We start from the raw sequence: 20,406 nt of genomic DNA, 5'->3' as shown, positions 1-20,406 counted from the left end.
GATAAAAAATGAAAATATTTAGAAGTATAAAAAAAGCCGCAAGAATTGCCCTTTTACATTGTATTGTATTGTATTGTATTGTTCTACACAATATATGTGACCAAAATCTGTGTATACATCCAAATCGATACCAACAGAAACTATGTTTGGCAATATCATTATAAAAATAAAAAAGTTATGGCTCCCAAAGGTGGAAAAATGAAAAAAAAAAAAAAAAAAAAAAATTGCTGTGTCTTTAAGGTTTGGCTGTGGTTGAAATGCTGTGAAAAAAATGTGGCGTTTTACAATCCCTGCAAAGTGGATGGAATTCTAGTGAAATCCCATCCACACATTGTGAGTAAATATGTACAGCAGACACAATATGATTTCCAAAATCGTTGTAGTTTTGGAAATTACAATATGCCAATTTTATCTACAGAAAAACGGGTGGTTTCCCTATAGGTATAATGGGAGCAGAAAGTCTGCAGTGGTTTCACTTTCTGTGAAAAGTCCTATGGGAAAAACAGCAATGTTACCGCAGTGGTTTTTCCCGCATCGCTTTTTTGCTGCAGCCCACTATATGGCGTCTTAGTGTAAAGAGGTTTTGCCATTTCAGACACCCTATTCCTCAAGATGGGAAAAAAGTGTCAGGTTGCTGGTGATCCAACCACTAAGACCCACAGCGGTCAGTTGGATAAGGCCCAGTATATACCACCAGCATGCTTGCATGGCGAGTGTGCTATTTACTTCAATGAGGCTATTGGGACTGCCAATGCTGAAAACCCCATTGAAATAAATAACAATAATACACATATAACACATTTTTAAACCAAATAAGTATATATAAAGTACCATATACTACATTGTTAAAGCTGTCAACATTGGCAGATACATGTATTAATTTGGCTATGCATTATACATATGTCTGCCGTGTTAAAATACACACTATTAATAATGCATATATTTTAGAAAACTACCCTGTAATATAGATTTTACTTCATCCTTCATTTTAATAACTATTTTAATGACATATTTGTGACATCAACATAAACTGCAAAACCACAAAGTTTTCCTTGCCGTAGTATTTTCCATTTTGCGATCAAGCCATTTACATTATAGATGTGTTATTTCCTATATCTGTTCCTTGTGTATTTTCATATCTACAGTATTTATTCTTCTAAAGGTAAATGAGTTTTTGCAATACAAGAAGTACGGTGTATTTCTTGCAGTTAATTCCATCAAACTGCCAACGGTTTTGTTTTTCCTATTCCTTATAAATTAAGTGCAGCAATGTGATTTATAATAAACAGCATCCTGGAAAGAAATGCGATGTTGATAAGTTCTGACAAGCAAAAATGTATTATTAATGAAATAATGACATTGGCAGTATCCAGAAAACCAGAAAACAAGCTGATTGCGTGGAGTTTATTGTTTACGTCTCAGTATACAGATTTACTTGTTCTGTTCAGAGTTTGCACTGGGTTTAGATAGGTCATTATACCAAACTTGGCACTGTGGATCAGTATTATGCAGTATGCTACTTGTAGGCATTTATTCACAGTACGTCCACTAAATTGGATAGCATAAAATTGCTTATTTTTAACACTGACTATCCAGTTTATATTGCTGTTTCCTATGAAGTGCATAGCTTAAGCTGCAACTCGAAAGCAAATATTTTAAAGAAATAATATTAAGAAAAATAAGATCTAGAATATTTTCAGGCAATTCAAACTAAAGCTAGCAAAAAAGTTTAAAGAATAGTTTAATCAAGCTGTAGAATAATTCATGTCAACAAAAGTTTCTAAGATCCAGTTCACATCTGCGCTCAGTGATTCCGTTCCTCACTCTGCTTGGAAAATGTGGAGAGAAAAGTCCTGCAAGCAGTGCGCATTTTTTGGGTGGAAATTGTGCGGAAACCCGGAGGACCCCATTATAGTCTATGTTTCCTTGGGTAATTGCTTTGTACGTGGATCGGGCTTCTGTTTTTCGGGTCTCTAAGCCAATAAGAAGAATGGAAACCTCAGTGCAAGCGTGAACCTAGAGTAACCATTTTTTGCTTAGATTATCTAACCATATTGATCAACTTTGATTTTTACTATTTTATTTTCTTGTATGTTATGTAAACTAAGTGTCCAATATGTAGTAGTCACATATAAACGAATGGTTAACTGAGCCCGTGGGAAGGGAATATGACCAAGTTATAAAAAATACAATTAAAATAATATTTTACCAACTTTTTGAAATAAAAAGTGTCCATATGTTAAAGGTTAGTCAACATTAATTTATGAAAATTTTTATGCAGACCTCCTGGTGTATCTTGTACTTCTCTGGACCAAAATGGTAGGAAAAATGAAAACTCATGTGTACAGAGATCCAAAACAAGAAGCAATTTTTGCAACAGTGTTTGGTATCGCCTCACAAATGTCACATCTGGAGCATGAACCATTTTGAAAAAAAAACAAAAAAAACACAGAGACCAAAAATGCAACAAATCCACAGTTTAGCCTACACATCCCTACAAAAAAGGCTTAGAAACAACACTAATGGATGTGATAATAACCTGTCCTTAATGCTATGTAAATCCAGCCTAAAGTTGGCCATACAAATTAGATATATGTTTGCTATACCAGCTGATTTTGGAGGGACAAACCAAAAAAATCCTTTTGCCCCTTCCTTTTGTTCTGGTGTACATAAGCAGGTGCCTGAAGTGTCTGGCAGTGACTTACTCCCCTTCCCATATTCAGAACACCTGCAAGTCAGATTATATAGCAGTCAACTGAATAAAGGTTCAGCCAACACTTATCTAATGTGAATGACCAACTCTAAAGTACCAAAGTTAACCAAAGCCAGTATAATATGAATAAACATAAGTATGGAAATATTTTTTTAAATATAATCTACGAAAATAAAATGAAAGATCAGCTTCATCTAAAATCTCGGTGGAAATCAATGTGACAGGAGACAACTTAAAGTTGTATGACCAGGCAACAAGTTTTCTTTGCCGTTGAAAAGAAATAGAATAAAAAATAGAGACATATACACGAGACTCACCATATTTAAGCCAGACTTAAGACCAATCGTTTTGTGGTGCAAACACAAGAGAAAGAGACATATATTGGTCTGAAGAGACCCCTACAGTATAATAATGTCACTGTACACTTTGACATAACTTCAGCTGTATTTGCATTATAGAGATAGATATTGGATACATGGGTTTCTAGGAGCCCTAAGAGTATTCTGCAATATGTAAATATTTAAGCCAATTTCAGGAGTGATTTGTTCCAAACTTGTAATGAATCAGAAACCTGAGCCACCGAACCCGAGCATAAAACGAATCTTGATAGGTTTGACAATCTCTACCCGGGACATTTCCTACCACTTTTTTGCAGCTAGATAGTCCAAAAAAAAAAGCAACACGCCGAAATGAAAAATTAAATATGCATCTTTATTCTATGTGCAGCATTTTGTTCCAAACAAACCTTTTTCAAGGAGGGTTGAAGTGATACAGATCTACAGAAGCAATGTCTCTAAGGGTCACTGCATGGGAAATGGAGCATGCATATATGATTCATTGATTAGTGGTAACGTATGCTTAGGGAGATATTTTTAGCATGGTTTTGTAACTTGGTTCAGGGAGATGAGGAGGCGTAAAGAAAGGGTCTGCAGTGAGCACAAGAACTTTCTGTCCTCACTCTATTAAGACTAGGTTCACACCTGCACCTGGATTTCTTTCAGGTTTCCCATCCCCGAATCTGCTTTAAAAATGTGTAGAGAGTCCTGCAAGAACTTTTCTCTCCACATTTTTCAGGTGGAAACCAGGAAGACTTTATTATATTCTATGGGGTTTACGTGTTACCGCTTTTTAAGTGTAATAGGTTTCTGTTCTTTGGGTCCCCGAGCGGACCTGAAGAACGGAAACCCAGGCACAGGTGTGAACCTAGTGTGACATGACAGCAAACAGAGTAATTCTAGACCAGAGACGCCCGTCACACCAAAGCATATGTGGTGCTCTGAGCAGGGCTCCACCACGTAGTAGATAAATCATGGATTGAATAACTATTACTAAACATAATAGCCAAAGTTCCCATATCAGTGACATTTCATATTTGGCAGAAAGAGTATAATATCAAACCTCTTCTTCTGTGAGTGCAGCCATAGTGCTAAATGGAGAACCTAAACTCAGAAAGAAAGAAGTTTTGATGAGAGTGAGTGTAAATGTAGTTTACTGTAATCTGGGGAACAGACCAAAATTGTGTGTATTTAACAAATAAAGGATATATGGTTTAAGTTAAATGTATAAGAGATTATATAATGTAGAGACTCAGTGTGCGGATTGTGCATGAGTGTGAATGAATTGCAATATATTGGTATGTCAGTACAACCTTATGTAATGGATGTACACAGTCCCTTCACATTAATGTGACCACCGCCTACTTTTGACGTCAATGTTAAATAACCAATCACAGAAGGCAGGTGTCATCAGCCATCTGGGTGCACTCATCATTGTGGAAGGCACGATGGATCAACACAAGTATACATCTATCCTTGCAGACCATGTTCACCCCTACATGCGAATTGTTTTTCCTCAAGATGATGACATCTACCAGCAGGATAATCCAACGTTTCATAAAGCTCGCAGTGTACGTGCGTGGTTCCAGGAACACCAGGATGAGAATACCATACTCCCTTGGTCAGCCAACTCCCCGGACTTGAACCCAATCGAGAATATGTGGGACCACCTTGATCGGGTTGTTCGCGCCATGGATGCTCAACCGCATGACCTAGCGCAGCTGGCCATGACACTGCATGGATCAACATCCCAGTGAACATCACATCATCCCCTCTCTTCCTGCACGTCTCACAGCGGTCTGCTCTGCGAAAGGTGGTTATTCTGGATTTTGACAGGTGGTCACATTAATGTGACTGGACTGTGTATGATTGGATCTGTCAGTTAATAAAGATTGGGAAGTGTGATGTGTGTCAAAGCAGAGTAAGACAGATAATAACCAGGCCACTGTCTCCCCTACCATCACAATACAGCCTCAGAAGCAGAGATTGGCACTCATCTGTGCTGGCTGTAGTAGCAAATGCCGATTTATACCTCTGCACCTGTATTGCTTTGCTAATAGAGAGAGCAGTCCAGTTATCATCTGTCTTACCAGGACTGCTGTCATGATGCAGCTGGCTGTATGGCCCCGGTCATCTTCAACTGGCTGTGACCAAAATTGTTGCACCCCTGGTGAGGTCTCCTTCTGCTCCTTGTTCTATCTACAACTTTCTACAATCCTAAATAAACAAGAGACTATCCCTGCCTATCCATCCATCCATCTATGGTCAACAATACATGCATATGTGATTTACAATTTACTATGTTAGGTTTCTTAAAAAACAAATAAAACACCTTTCAAGTAATCCAGTGCTGTCTGGCATATTCTTTTTGCTAACTAATACACATTCTTGCTGTGTCTATACATTTCTTATCTATTTTTATCTGCCTTTTTATACAATATTGATAAACAAATCAAGATGTCATGACACTGACCTAACAGAAGAACATTGTTTTCTATGCAGGTTTATTGTGTCTTATATTAATTATAGCACACACATTATTGAATTTACTGGAGTGCTTTTCTGGAGTCTATCCAAACACTAACAGGCAGATGGAATTAAATAAAAAGGTTTAGCTATATTTAAGAGCATTGGGTGAATACTTTATAGTCTGCTTATAATTAAAAGGGTTATAAACTGAAATACAAAGTGCAAGTGTCATCATTCACTTATGCTTTCATGTGCAGATCTTAAAAACACAAAATCTTAAATCAGTTCTCATTTATTGCTTTACATTGAAGACTAACCAAAACAATTAACACATCACCTATTTGCATAAAGGCAAATGTTAATTTATTGTCGCTGAAAATAAAATGAATATTTCAACACAATTCAGCCAATTTAAATAGTTTCAGATCAGAATTCCAGTAACAATAGACCAACTTCTTGATCTACTTGCTATGAAAGAGGAATTGTAAAACAAAAGAAAGGATAAAGGAAGAAAATCAGTGTGCAGAGTATCAAGTGATGTACAACAAAAATTATGTTAGTCATTTTTCAATGTATTTTCCACCAGAGAAAGTGATAGTACAGTATAATGCTAATGCTAGAATATGCTACTGCAGGAAATCTGACTGCCAGGATTCTCAAGAGTGATAGAGTTTTTCCCTGTCTACTGGGATTTATGGCCACCAGCTTAGTAGGGAACTGTATCACAACGTGGTTTTATGGATTTTTTATTGGGATCCTTTTAGTAATACTAATAAAGATTATATTTTAAGTGTACCTAAAATTCACATTTTTGTTTTTTGTTTTTTGGGAAGCCGGCTTTACGCGCGCTTCCATTGAAGTGAATGGGAAGTGTTTAGGAGCGCTCGCGTCTACGGCTCGGAATGAGCCGAGCGCTTACGCCGTGTGAAGGGGCCCTAATTCAAGATTGGCAAAAGTCCTAAAAGCTGAATCCCAATGAATTAAAATGTGATTTTATATTCTACCTATATGTCATAATGTTTGAAAATAATAATATTTAAATACTATTTATATAGATTTAGTGACTACTCTTGCATACTACCTTCCAAGGCATTGAAAAGATAATCAGATGCAGCAGTGTCAATTTAATGTCCTTATAGTATTTTACAAATCAGGATCAACATAATAAAGCAAAGTTTTACATTGGTAAATGTAATCTTTGTCGTCAAATCAAAGAAGCTATACGTTACAATTCAAGAGGATGGGCTACGTTAGGAGCAATTCCTACTGATGGCTCCTGACTGGATTGACAACTAATGCACCAATACCATACAATAAACTTGTTAAGTCTTAAGTAAGTGTATCTTTAAAATAAAATCTTTGTAAAAACAATCAGTTTGGTGCTGATTAAACCAAGATGTCTATTCTAAGGAATCCTCCACCATATACCAACTGCATGGATGTTTGACCGCTTGACCAGTCAGGTTTCAAGGTCACAGTCCCCAAAGTAGATACCAATTTCCAGTGGATTCAGCAGTGATACAGTTGCACAAGCATAGACAGACATAGCTGTGGGTCAGAACCAGATAATAAACCAAGAACAAGAGGGCTGGACACGAGGCCAAGTTTGTAGTCTAACAAGGGGTCAATACTGCAGAAATGGAATGTTTAATTAAAGTGGCTGTAGAAGACAAGAGAGAACTTGATACGTATATTTTATTTGATAACAGGGGAAGAAGGCAGAATCAGAATCCCTAATATAAGTGATACTGTGTGAGTTGATTGCCAGTGGTGCTATGTGAGGAGATATAATATAGTTAGCTTGCCAGGGTTCAAATATCACAAGAATGTGCCCAGTGGAGAGTCTGATGTTCCAGGAAAGTTAATACAAATGTTCCTTCATCTGGAAGATGACAGTAAGAAACTCTTACTTGTTCCAAAAACTATCGGTCTCCATCAATGTGTGCAGGATATTTTTGGAAAAAGTTATAGACATTAAAGTAGTGGTAAAAAAACATGAAACCTGTATGGTATGGCAGTACAACATCAAAACATAGAAGAACAGCACCAAGGTCTAAATAGCAGAATACTTAGCCCACTTAGAGATTTCACCATTCTTCCATTACCTATATAACATCATGGGGCATTTCTGCAAGCAGAGTGATAAATAAGGAATGAATGGAAACTAAGTGGCATAGAGTTCTAAAAGGAAGGAACTTTGAGTTCTTTATAGTATCATTTAGGAACTAGTAGATGTGAAATGGGCCAATAGAAAGAACTTGACAAAACTACATGAGCTGGTGCCAGTATAGCAAATGGAGGATCAGGTACAATCATAAGTGCATTTAGATTGTAAGAAATTTCTTAAAGAAATTGAATAGCTACTGACACTTTTCTTGTAATGCATAAACATAATTGGTGGAGAAATTGATTGATCTGCATCGGTCTTCCCCATGGCTACAGAATAATGTTCTAAAGGAATAGATTTAGAACTGTACTCAATTGGAGATTTAGGTAAACCAAGGTACAGAATATTCACTAGGGACTTACTTGAGAAAGTTTGAGCTTAAAAGGTGGTCCAAGACCACCCATAGGATAGGTCATCTGTATTTGATCAGTGGGGATTCAAAACCCAGGCCCCACACTGATCAGCTGATCCAGTTATCAGAAGCTGTATACAGTGCATATGAACTGTAATGAAAGTTCCTAAACGTATATAATTGTCAGAGTAATTTTAGTGTTGGTATATAGAGTACAGACCAAAAGTTTTGCTACACATTCTCATTCAAACAGTTTTCTGTATTTTCAGGTCTATGACAATTGTAGATTCACACTGAAGGCATCAAAACTATGAATTAACATATGTGGAATTATATACTTAACAAGAAAGTGTGAAACAACTGAAAATATGTCTTATATTCTAGGTTCTTCAAAGTAGCCACCTTTTGCTTTGATTACTGCTTTGCACACTCTTGGCATTCTCTTGATGAGCTTCAAGAGGTAGTCACTGGAAATGGTTTTCACTTCACAGGTGTCAGGTTTAATAAGTGGGATTTCTTGCCCTATACATGGGGTGTGATTTTTTTAGGATGGATAATATGGAGAGAGTGACTTATGACACTTGGGTCTACCTTGTACAAGTTTCAGAAGATGGACATCTTTATCAACTGGTCATTACAATCCCATACAAATTAATATACTTGGTACTTGTCCCCTTATTAATCTATTGCTCAGTTACAGACAAAGTATTTGATTAATGTCCCAGAGGGGTGGATCTGAATCCTGAGCCATTATAAAACCTAAGCCAAGATAGAGTGTATTGCCATTCTCATGCCTATACCCAAGTTATACTGTAAATTATAAGGTACGTTTTTCTGTTACTCTCTCCCATTTATTTTGCAATTGTTTTTCTTGTTGTATTTTGTTTGTGTCTCTTTTTGTAAGCTCTGGCTTCCTTTGTATTAAAGTGTTTACCTTAACATTATTCCAATATTTATGAATAAGTCACCTTTTAAAGTGTGTTTTAAGGTTGGTACTTGTGGAGTAGTGAGTGCATGTATATTGGATACCTATTAACCCAGAATTCAGTAGGTGGTGGTAGCATGTGCCTGGGGAGCTTGAACTGTGTTGGGTTGTGATTTATTTACAGTCTAAGTGTGAGTAAAGGTTGAGTGTGCAAGGTCAGGTACACAGTGCCTGACAATCTGGAACCTCAAGTTTTAAGGTGTTATGTCCTTCTGAGGTTTTGCTCAGCTTGTACAATGTACTGGAGAGAGACTATTTCATAATTACAGATGTCCAGTGGTAAAAAGTACTCTTAGAGGAAGCATAGAAATTGCATTGAGTGTCAGCAGTTGTTACCTGATGACCACAAGCCTGATGTATGCATAATATGTCAATATAAAACTAAGCAGAAGGGTTCACAGCTGTGCCTGAATTCCGTTCAGGGATTCCCTCCCCAAATTATAATCTATGGGGTCCAAGAGTTTCTGAAGGTAACCACTTTTTGGGTGTATTGAGTTTCCATTTTTCAGGTCCCCAAAAGGACTTGAAAAATGGATGATACCAGAATCTACCAGATTGGATGATACATGAATGCAGCAGTGAGCCTGGGGCAAAACTAAGGACAGGTCCTATAGGCTCAATAAATTATGTGAATGAGTTGTTGGAGACATGTGTGGCACTCGGATATAATCCATGTACTGACCATGACATTACAGCATGGTATGTGCTCATGCACATTGTAGTATGCATATAGTATACAGTACCAAAAGTCAGATTCATATGGTGGAGGTTCAATGATTTTTGGGTTGTTTTGCTGCCTCTAGCATTGGGCACCTTGTCTGTGTGCAAGGCATGAAATCTGAAGATTACCAAAGGATTTTAGGTCACAATATAGGGCCCAGTACGAGAAAGGTGAGTTTGTGTCCTAGGTCATGGGTCTTCAAGCAGGGCAAACATACTTCAAAAATCACCCAAAAATGGATGGAAGCAAAGCACTGGAGAATTTTGAAGAGGTGAGCAATGAGTCCAGATCTAAATCCTACTGAAAACCTATAGAGAGATCTTGAAATTGCTGTTGGGAAAAGGCACCCTTCAAATATGAGAGACCTGGAGAAGTTCTTAAAAGTGATCCAAAATTCCAGTTGAGAGGTGTAAGAAACTTTCTGATGGTTATAGAAAGTGATTGAGGTCAGTCATTTTTTTTTTCAAAGGGTGTGCAGCCAAATATTAAGTTGCCAGTAATTTTGTTTAGACCATTTTTGGAGTTTTTTCATGAAATTATATAATTTTTGGATTTTTTTCTCGGTTTCTTTGTGTTATTTCAATACACACAAAGGAAATAAACACGTGCATAACAAAACGTGTAATTGCAAAAATTTTATTGGAGAGATATTTTCTGGAAAAATGTCAGGGGTGTCAACACTTACAGCCATAACTGTATAGTGAATTAAGCATGTATCTATACACAATAGAAATCACCTACACCTTTCAAGCCACTTTTGACATTTTAGATGCAAAACATGAAAAAAAAATAAAAATAAAAAAATGGAGCAAGCAATAATGTAGGTGCACATAAAAAAAGTTGAGCAAAAAAGTAAAAAACAAAACAAAAACAAAAACAAAAAAAAAACACCATTGCAAAAGTATGCTTGTATGCTCATCTGTTGTAGATTTGTTGCATACATTACTGGTACTGTACCAGAGATGCAGAATTTTTTTCATTAAACCTGCTGCATGTACATATACAGATCAGTTTATATTGATGTTATCCAGCATTACCGCTACTTACAATATTTTTCGGACTATAAGACGCACTTTTTTTCCTTCAAATATGGGAGGAAAATGGGCTGTGCGTCTTATAGTCCGAATGCATCCTGTGTCCCATCCCTATCCTGTCTGTGCAAATCAGAGAATGGCTACAGATAGAGGATACAGGCGGCACAGGCAAGTTACAAGAAAGCCTGCGGCACCTGTACTTGTTTATCATGCCCCTTCCTGACATCTGTGAGGACGACGAGGTAAGTTCACGAGTAGATAGATACTACTGTACATTGACTTGTCTATCTACTAGACAAGTCAATGTACAGTAATATCTATCTACTCGTGAACTGAGCTCAACTTATCTGCTCAGAAGTCCTTGCCACTGCCCTCTGCTGGTCTGGTCCTCTGTCCTTCATGTGGCTTCAGAGCGCCCTGCGCCCCGCCCCCACCCCCACCTTCCTAGACTAGTATTATAGAGAAGGCGGGGTTTAGGAGAGTGTGGGCGGGTACTGGGAGGGGAGACGTGAGTGATGCACTCACTTTTCCCCGCTGACACTCTCCAGCCGCACCAAGCCCCACCTATTCCCTGCATCTCTACAATACTAGTCTAGGGAGGCAGGGGAGGGGGGGGGCTGGGTGCTCTGAAGACATGTGAAGGACAGAGGATCAGACCGGACTAAGAAGAACTGGGAGCTGCAGCTGTTCTGGTAACGAACACTGGTGGGGGGGGGGGGATATTAAATTATTATGTTATTAAATATTTTACAAATTTTTACAAAATTTTTTGCTTCAAAATTTTTTTTTCCCTATTTTCCTCTTCTAAAACCTTAGTGCGTCTTAGTCGTTTTTTAGTGATAAGAAATTTGCTACTCTACTTCCACTCCACGTAAGACTGTTTGGCTAATTCTTGGAATATGACAATTTATTACCCACAGCTTGCTGCTTATAATTTGACATTAATATGACCTATTAACTTGGCTTTTACTGTTTTCCAGCTTCATGAATGCACAGCTCTCTTATAACATTTGTAAGATTTAATAACATATTCAGAATTTTGCTATGCATGTGAATATAAACGTGATTATAATATTTTAATAGTATTCCATTTTTGTTATTGAAATAGTAATTACTAGTACAAAATATGTTTGTTATGGGAGAAAAAAGGATAAAATAGAATGGTAAAATCAACAAGCTTTACTAACATATCTCTGCAAAGTGTTTTTGCTGACATAAATGGATATTTTTTTTTTTTACAGAAAAGCATTTTGCGTATGTATTTTAAGTTTCTAACCTACATGTTATGAATTTCTCACTTTTTCATGCAACATCTGAGAAGTTAACAAAAAGTCAATGAAAAGTTGAAGCAGCATGAACAGGTTAATAATTTTAACATTCTCTTCTCTCGTCTTTTATATAAAGGCTTATTTAAATGTTTATCAGTTGTGAGATGTGGAACAGCCCTGGAGATTCACTAGGGAGGACTGCTCATTGCCTATGCATGGGAGCGTTGTAGGAAGATTAAAATAACATTGAGTATATTCTGTAAATGAAGGAGAGAACTAAAAGAAGCCTCTAGAGTCCATTATAAATTTTAATAATACATCAAGGTAATGTAACTGAATAACCGATCTCTGAGGGAAGAATCACAACATTTGGCTAATATTACAATTTAAATTATGAAAACAAAAAGAGCTTTTAGTTAATCTTGTCTTTCTGCTTTTATTCTTCAGGCTCTTTTTTATTTTCCCTGAATCCAAAACACCATGTAAACAAATAAAAGTATGGGAGAAAATAAACAGTTTGGCATCTCAGTAGATTAATTAATGTGCTTCAGCCTTGGCATCGGTAGTCAAAAATTATGTGCATAAATAATATCACTAATTAAAAAGATGCAGATTAACATGCAAATAATGTTAATGAGGATCTGCAATTCCAGAGTGGATTCGCATAACATCAACAATTTAATGGGTTGGAAGGCTTGTGTTTGCATTACATTAATAAATTTCAAAGACCTTGCATAAAAAAAGTTCTGTTGGAGCCCTCGTCTCCCACTTGTGAGTTGTAAATTCTGTGGGCAGTAGCAGACACTCATAAGCAGATGCCAAAGTCATTATCTCAAAGACTGTTGAGATGCTGCCATGAGCCAGTGTGGCCAGCTGTTGGGAACTGGGCAGTGGGCACTGCACTGCGCCAATTAATCGCAATAGGTAGGCACTTTCTATATCTATTTAGGCTGGTAAATATTTTGTTCTTTTACAGCTAAACCATAGGGGAAATCATTTTAAACAGGAAAACTTGCCTAACTTGCTAACCTTTGATGTGTCACGGAAATTTGTATGTATAATCATAATTATTGATTTAGATCAACATCATAAATAAATATGAGTTTTATACTATTTGAAATAAAATTATTGGTGTAAACCTAAGTATTCTGAAAATGATGGATATTTTAGGACTGTCTAGGCAAAGACTATACCACCTTTTTTGTTGGCTTTGAGCCAAAATTGTATTTTCTGAGGCATTTTTAAATCATTTCAATAATTTTTCTTACAAGTCACAGCCACATTTGTAGCAAGTCAGAAAAATCGTAGCTTATACTTGATGCCTCACATTTATGCCAGAATCTAGTCAGAATCACAATAGTCAATCTGGGTCATTGTTTAAGCAAAAATAATGTTGTATAAAAGAACTCTCTCAAACCATTACAACATTAAAACTTTGTAAAACTTCCCATCTTCCTCTTGGATAAATCTGTTTTTAAGCTATAAGAAATTAAAAATACAATTGTTATTTTACTTTTCACCCATGAAGTATAAGAAGTATAAAGAAATGTACAATGGGTTGTCAGACTTTTTACTTTAAGATTTAGTTTCTAAGATATTTACTGAATGATACGCTAGGTTTATGGTTGTCTTCAGGTTTCTGTTCAGGATCCACTTAGGGGCCCCTTCTCAAACAGAAATCTAAACTGCTTAAAAAAGCAGTTACCTTCGCAAATCCCATGGACCACATACACTATAATGGAGCCCTCCGGCTTTCTGCCTGATTTCCACCCAAAAAGGGCAGGAAATGTGGAGAGAAAAGAGCTGTTTTCAGGACTTTTCTATCTGCATTTTTAAAGTGGAATGGGGAACAGTATAAGTATATAGGAGAAGGTATGCTCACATTACAGAAAATTGTTATAAGCAAAGCCTATTGACCATAATCTTAAAACAAATTAAAACTAGAAAAGGCAACAAAACATTAAAAATGTTTATAATGAACATAATGGAAGAAAATGTATGAAAGCACTATCTTCTGTGATATACGGACTTCAACCTCATTGTGAAGTCAGAGCTGCGAACAGCAAATTTAGGGGTTACAGTTGAGGACAGTATGCCAGACCTGGAATGTTGGATTTATTGATCCAGGGGAACAATTTTATCAAAATGTATATCTGAGAAATAACAAGATTCAGTGCCCTCCACATAGAGGCTGTATGTATTTTAGCAGGCATGAAAGTATATTGCAGTAATTTGTGTGATGCACAATGACAACTTGTGGATGGATGACAACTTGAAAGATGGATCTCCTATAAGGCACCAATGGATCTAAAATTTTCTGGGTCATTCTGAGAATGGAAAGCCAATACCAGTGTACTAAGAGGCAGGTCCATCGTATATGTAGGGTGTCATCAGTAACTTGGCCATGGACACATGGTGGTGAGATCTCCAGAAAGATAAGGTGTAGCCTAGATGGACCCAGACATTCTCTGTGCAGTATTTTCAGGGAGAATTCCATAAATATGACATGCCAGCTCCCATTCCTAATAAATGTACAAAAGTCTTGCCATTGGGGTCCGGTCATCGTCATCTTTAAATCTCTCTCCCAAGCTATCATGAAATCTAATTTAAGCATAACTAATGAAAAATTACACTGTAAATAAAGGAAAGTGAACTTCTCTCAGTGGCCCCGAATAAGCACAAACTTTCAAAAGTAGTGGTCTACAAATAGTTGTTGTAGGGGTAAGTGCTTGCAAGAAGTGAAAAAGTCTAATTAGATTGGAAGGTTTCAACCGGAGGTGGTGATTTGGTGCGAGTGAAATATTTCTTGGGGATGACACGGTTGTCAAGGAGAAGATCATTAAGAATCCTGAACCTAGCATGCCTCCCTATATAGGGACTAACTTATGTAACAACCTTGATGGATACTTTAAATGCAACTACGTAGGGGATTGGCATGGAGTGATACACGCTTCTGCAGGTTATGCTAGTCTTTTATATAAATGCAGCATATAGCCAGTGATCCTGACGGAAGAGGGGATCATGTAAATGGATGACCAGAGCATTGCCTATAGAGAACCTGGTGCCACCAGGCTCAACTTCAATTGTGGGTAGTCTATACTATTGTAGATGTAGCATATTTTGGGTTAGCATGGTATTGATATAGAATATTTGTAGAGATTGGGATTATAGAAGCCCCCTATGTGTTTATGTAAATACATAAAGGACATCTATATCTGTGATTTCTTTTAGGCCCAGATAAATAGAAAGATTTCACTTTGTGGTCCTTTAACAGATAAGATGGTCCTGTAGTATCACCACCTTATCTGTATTAATTCTACCAACCCAGGGGAGAGTAGAATAGTGCCCAGTTATGAGGTTCTGTATGAGTTTGGGAATCAGAGAAGCATAGTTGCATTTAAAGTAGTGATCAAAGGTGTTACATAATTTAATCCCTAGATAGGGAATGTATTTGTCCCATGTTTTAAATCCTAAATGCAGGGCTACTAGCTTTCGAGTCTTCTGAGTTACATTGCAATAAATAATTTTATATTTAGACACATTCAATTTAGAACCTGATAAGTCTTTGTTATGGTCTGCTGGGTTTATTAAAAAAAAAAAAAAAACTAAACCCTGGAGCCCACTGGGCTTCTGATCCACAGGAACAGTCTGGTTTAAATAAGGTCTGGCAGTTAGCGTCACTGCCAACCCACTGCAGTAACCAGGTTACTCTATATAATCACAGAGGCCTGTGTACATCAGAGCAGCTCCTCAAAGAAACCAGTCTAGTCAGCACTCCTGAGCTAGACTGTAAACAAACAGATAGTGTGCAGTGACCAACTGAGACACACCACAGGTAGCTAACAACTTAAAGTTTCAGAAATAAATTCCTAACTGAAACTAAGAATTTCTGCCTAACCAAATTCTAAACTAAACTAGTTAACCTGAGCACTCATAGTGCATTTGAAAAATGACGTTAGGGCAGCGGGCTGAGGAACCTTCCTCCTTAAAAAGGGAAAGGGCAGTCCAAATCAGCCCAGCCAACTGCCCAAGGCAGAGGTGAATGGTCGACACGAGTGTCATTCACAGCCTGACCACACCCTCCGGCTGCAAGAGGGTTTAACACTTGCTAAACCGGACTGCCGGCAGCAAGGAGGGAAAGACAAGCGGCAAGCCACGACCGCAGAGGGACGGACTGCAGACCCAACCCCTCAGCCGCGGCTGCCACACAGTCCTAACAGCCTTCAAAATGTGAAAGAGTGCTAAATAGGTTTAGGAGAGTGGAATGAAGTTTGGGTATTGTGAGAGGCATGTCATCTGTGAAGAGGTTAACTTTATATTCACTCCCTTCAATTTCTACCTCATAGATATTAGGGTTGGAGCATGTAACTATAGCAAAAGGTTTGATTGTGAGGGTGAACAATGCAGGGTTAGAGGATGTCCCTGGCGATCCACTATTTATAGGGGATAGGGCACCTCAGGGGAGTTTAAAATATCCAATGGGGTTGCAACAGAGCACCTGTGAGACCAATGGACTGGAAAATCTGAGCTCGGTATTCCCAAGACATGCTATTAAAGGCCTTCTCAATGTCAAGGCTAAGAGTGAGAGTTATGTCCATGGGGAGTTGGCCCAGGGTATAATATTACAGAGTGTCCTAACATTATCCGTGGCTTTAGTAATATTTGTGGTAGTTCCAGATCCATTGTACACTTTAATAGAGATATGGTTCTATAGTTGGCTATGGTAGTACTAGCTTTCTTCAGATTAGGAATTACGGTTATGGGCGCGCTAAGGATATCTTGTGGGAAGGTACCTTCTTTTACTATATAGTTAAACCTCTTAAAGGAGGTGTGGGCAGAGTACAGGCATATATTACTTTTAGTATAAGGATGAGAAGCTGTCAGTCCTTGGGCCTTTACCATTTTTGACAACATCAATTGCATAATCTAATTCCTCCTTGGTGTTTAATTCATAACTTTTTTCATCTTTCTGTTGACATAGCTACTGTATATACTCGAGTATAAGCTGAGTTTTTCAGCTTATACTCGAGTCAAGCAAAAGAAAAAAAAATATATATATATTTATTTATTTATTTTATTTTATTTTATTTTTTTGGGGGGGTCTATGACCAGCCACAGGAGTAATATATAGAATCTCCCAAAAAATAGTGAGAAAAAAAAAAAAAAAAGCTTTTAAGTAATATAATTCAAAATAAAATAAATATAAGTTCTAAATCACTCTTTTCCATAGAATACATATAAAAGTAGAAAATTACTGTGAAACACATACACATTAGGTATCCCTGTGTCTGAAAGTGCCCAGTCTACTGAATATAGGGTATCTACAGTGCTCCTGTTCCGTCGGGAAGGTAATAGGAGCACTGCCGATACCCTATATTCAGCCAGGCTTAAATCCAAGTGGGGGGAAAAAAAACAGTCCTCAAGCTCAGGGAAGGAGCAGACAGACAACCAAAACACCCCCTTCCCTTCCCCAGCACCTACCAACTACTGCACCCAAAAACTCCGGCCATTTTAATTTTTGAAAATTTCCAGTAGCTGCATTCCCCCCCCCCCCCCAGGCTTATACTCGAGTCAATAAGTTTTCCCAGTTTTTTGTGGTAAAAATAGGGACCTCGGCTTATATTCAGGTCGACTTATACTCGAGTATACACAGTATGTGAAGACTTATTCTTTGCGTGATGAGTTCTTTAATTACATATAATGTTTTGATTAGCTTTTATTAACTTTTTTTGGGGTCCATGTTACAAAACCCACAATTCTATCATACTTTTTTCCATTTTATGTTGATGGCGTTCACTGTATTAAAATACCATGGCAGCTTTGTCTGGTCAGTGTGACATAATGGTATAACGCAGATCAGGAAAGAGTTACAGAATTAAATCCAACAGCCCCTTAAGAACGAGGCACCACATGGTGTAAATGCCATGTTGTGACCTCGGTTAAAAAGCCGTGGGAAAAAACATAACATTTTACACTTCCTGCAAATTGGATGGGATTGAAGCAAATCTGATCCACACATTATAACAAAATACATGCTGAGATATCCAAAACTGTTGCTATTTTGTAAATTGCAACATGTCAATTATACCTATGAAAACGATGGCGGTTACCATATAGGTATAATGTAAGCAGGAAGTCTGCAGAGGAATCCTCTTTTTGCTGTGGTCTGCTATGTGTGGCCTTATCCTTAAAGTTATGCCCGCACTACAAGCGGACATGCACAGTCGGCTGTGCAGAGGCCCCATGCCTGGCAGAGTGAATTCAGAGCTGGAAGAGGACGTGCGAATGCTGTGCAGGGAGAAGACTTCTAAAGGTAAGAGAGGAACCAGCGTTGATTGGCAATGTATAGCATTCTGCCAATCAACGCTGGTTCTGCATCGAATCTTAACTTTGAACAGCTAGTAGTACTCGATCGAGTACGAGTATTTCGAATACCGTAGTATTAGATCGAATACCTACTCGATTAAGTACTACTCGCTCATCTCTAGCAGTCACCAGAAATGCAGTTTTAACTGCAGCTTTTTGTTTTTCCTGGTCATTTTCTTTATCCTCCTGGTGAGCTGACATGACTATACAGTGAAACACGTTGAGGAATAGCAATTGGGCTTATCTTTAGGAGTTTATTAGACACTGTACTTTCCCCTGTAGTCATCTATCAGGGGATTGTAGTTACCATATCTAGTGGGACTCTAGTGATATACAAGTTAGAGAGCCTGTCCCAATTACCTACTCAGCGTCTATCTAGCTGTGGAATTTTATTATTGAGGGTTAATTGTTTAATGGTTAGTGGACTGACACTGCTTGTTTATACATCAATACAGTGCTCAGTTCGCTCAATTTTCTTCCCTTTTCACTCCATTATTAATGTACTCCTAACAGTGCACCAAGTTCCCTGCTTACATAGTGCTTATGGGAACTGGGCGTAAGACCAGTGCATTTTATACTGAGAAAGTGGTTCTGACTTTGGGGTGTGGTTGTCTTCCCTTTCCATACAGATCAGTCATAGAAGCCACCTCAGAATTTCGGTTTATTTGGACACTATTTCCGATATGTTGTTTTAGTATCACAATAAAAGTTATGTTTTAGATTACTCCCTTCAGTGACCACAAACGTGAAAGGAGTTTAAAAATGCCTGTTCCTGACATATTCAAAAAAGCAAACATAGCATCCCTGTCTTCCATATCACATCACAGAACCCATATTAACCAATAGGAGCTCTGAGGTCCTTCATTTTAGGAGCCTCAATGACATACAGTATTATCAGGGTATTTCAGCACTCGCTCACTATTGTTTTCCTATTTGTCAGCCAATATCAGCGGAAGGTCCTTCATTCTTAATGGCCTCACACATTAACCATTATGAGAGGATTTTAGTACTCTTAACCCCTTAGCATTTTTAAATTTTCATTTTTGACTCCCCACCTACCAAACAATTATTTAGTTTTTTTAGTTTTTTTTTGTTCACAGAATCATATGAGGGTTTAAATGGGGTTTCCCATCTTCCTGTCTCAGCAGCTTTGCCTGCTGTCTCTTTGTCTCACTTCCTGTTTTCTTCAGAAAGCTGTGGGGAGGCAGCTTTGACTGTTTGATGAACAGGACATTATGAAGTACCTCACTAGATATAAACATTGCCTTTACCAGTAGAGATTATGTATAACAATTACTAGAAATTTAATATTAATGCAGATCAAATAAAATTCACAGTAAGTGTATATTACATTAAACAGGCTTGCATAGAAGTGTAGATAACAGTAAGAGCACTCAGCCACCCCCAGAGATCAGTGACTCATGTTATCTGTCCTGTTTATCAGATATAGGCCTTGCTTCATGGAAACGCTGTGTAAACAATAGGAGGAATAATTTCACATAGCAGGCAAACAAAGCAACATTGCTCAAGCAATGTCTTCAGGAAAACTTTTGAATTTACATAAGCTAGCAGTATATATAAAATCTTTGAGATGAGAATACCCCTTTAATATTTGTCGGAGAAATTGTACTTTATATTGGTGCATTTAATATTCTGTATAATGTATTGGGAGGCTGGAAATAATATCAGAATGTGGTGGAAATGGAAAAAAAAACTGATTTTGTGTGACTTTGTTTTTACAGTATTCACTTTGCAGTTAAAATGATATGTCATGGGGACGTGGCTAGGCCACTGAAGCTCATGGCCACATGAATTGAGAGCTCTGTCTTTATCACCCTCTTTTCAGTGATTTAGTTCTGACAGCGCCTTCCAAATTGACTTAAATTGATGCCAGGCATCTCTCTGTACAGGAAGCGAATGTGTAAAGAAGCTACCCTTAAATCCATTCAGTGATTTTTTGCCTAAGACCGGGAAAAGAGCAATTATTGCACTGATA

The sequence above is a fragment of the Leptodactylus fuscus genome, chromosome 4, assembly GCF_031893055.1.
Source record: "Leptodactylus fuscus isolate aLepFus1 chromosome 4, aLepFus1.hap2, whole genome shotgun sequence".
NCBI lineage: Eukaryota > Metazoa > Chordata > Amphibia > Anura > Leptodactylidae > Leptodactylus > Leptodactylus fuscus.
The sequence above is the reverse complement of the archived record's forward strand: the minus strand, read 5'-3'. Positions refer to the sequence as shown.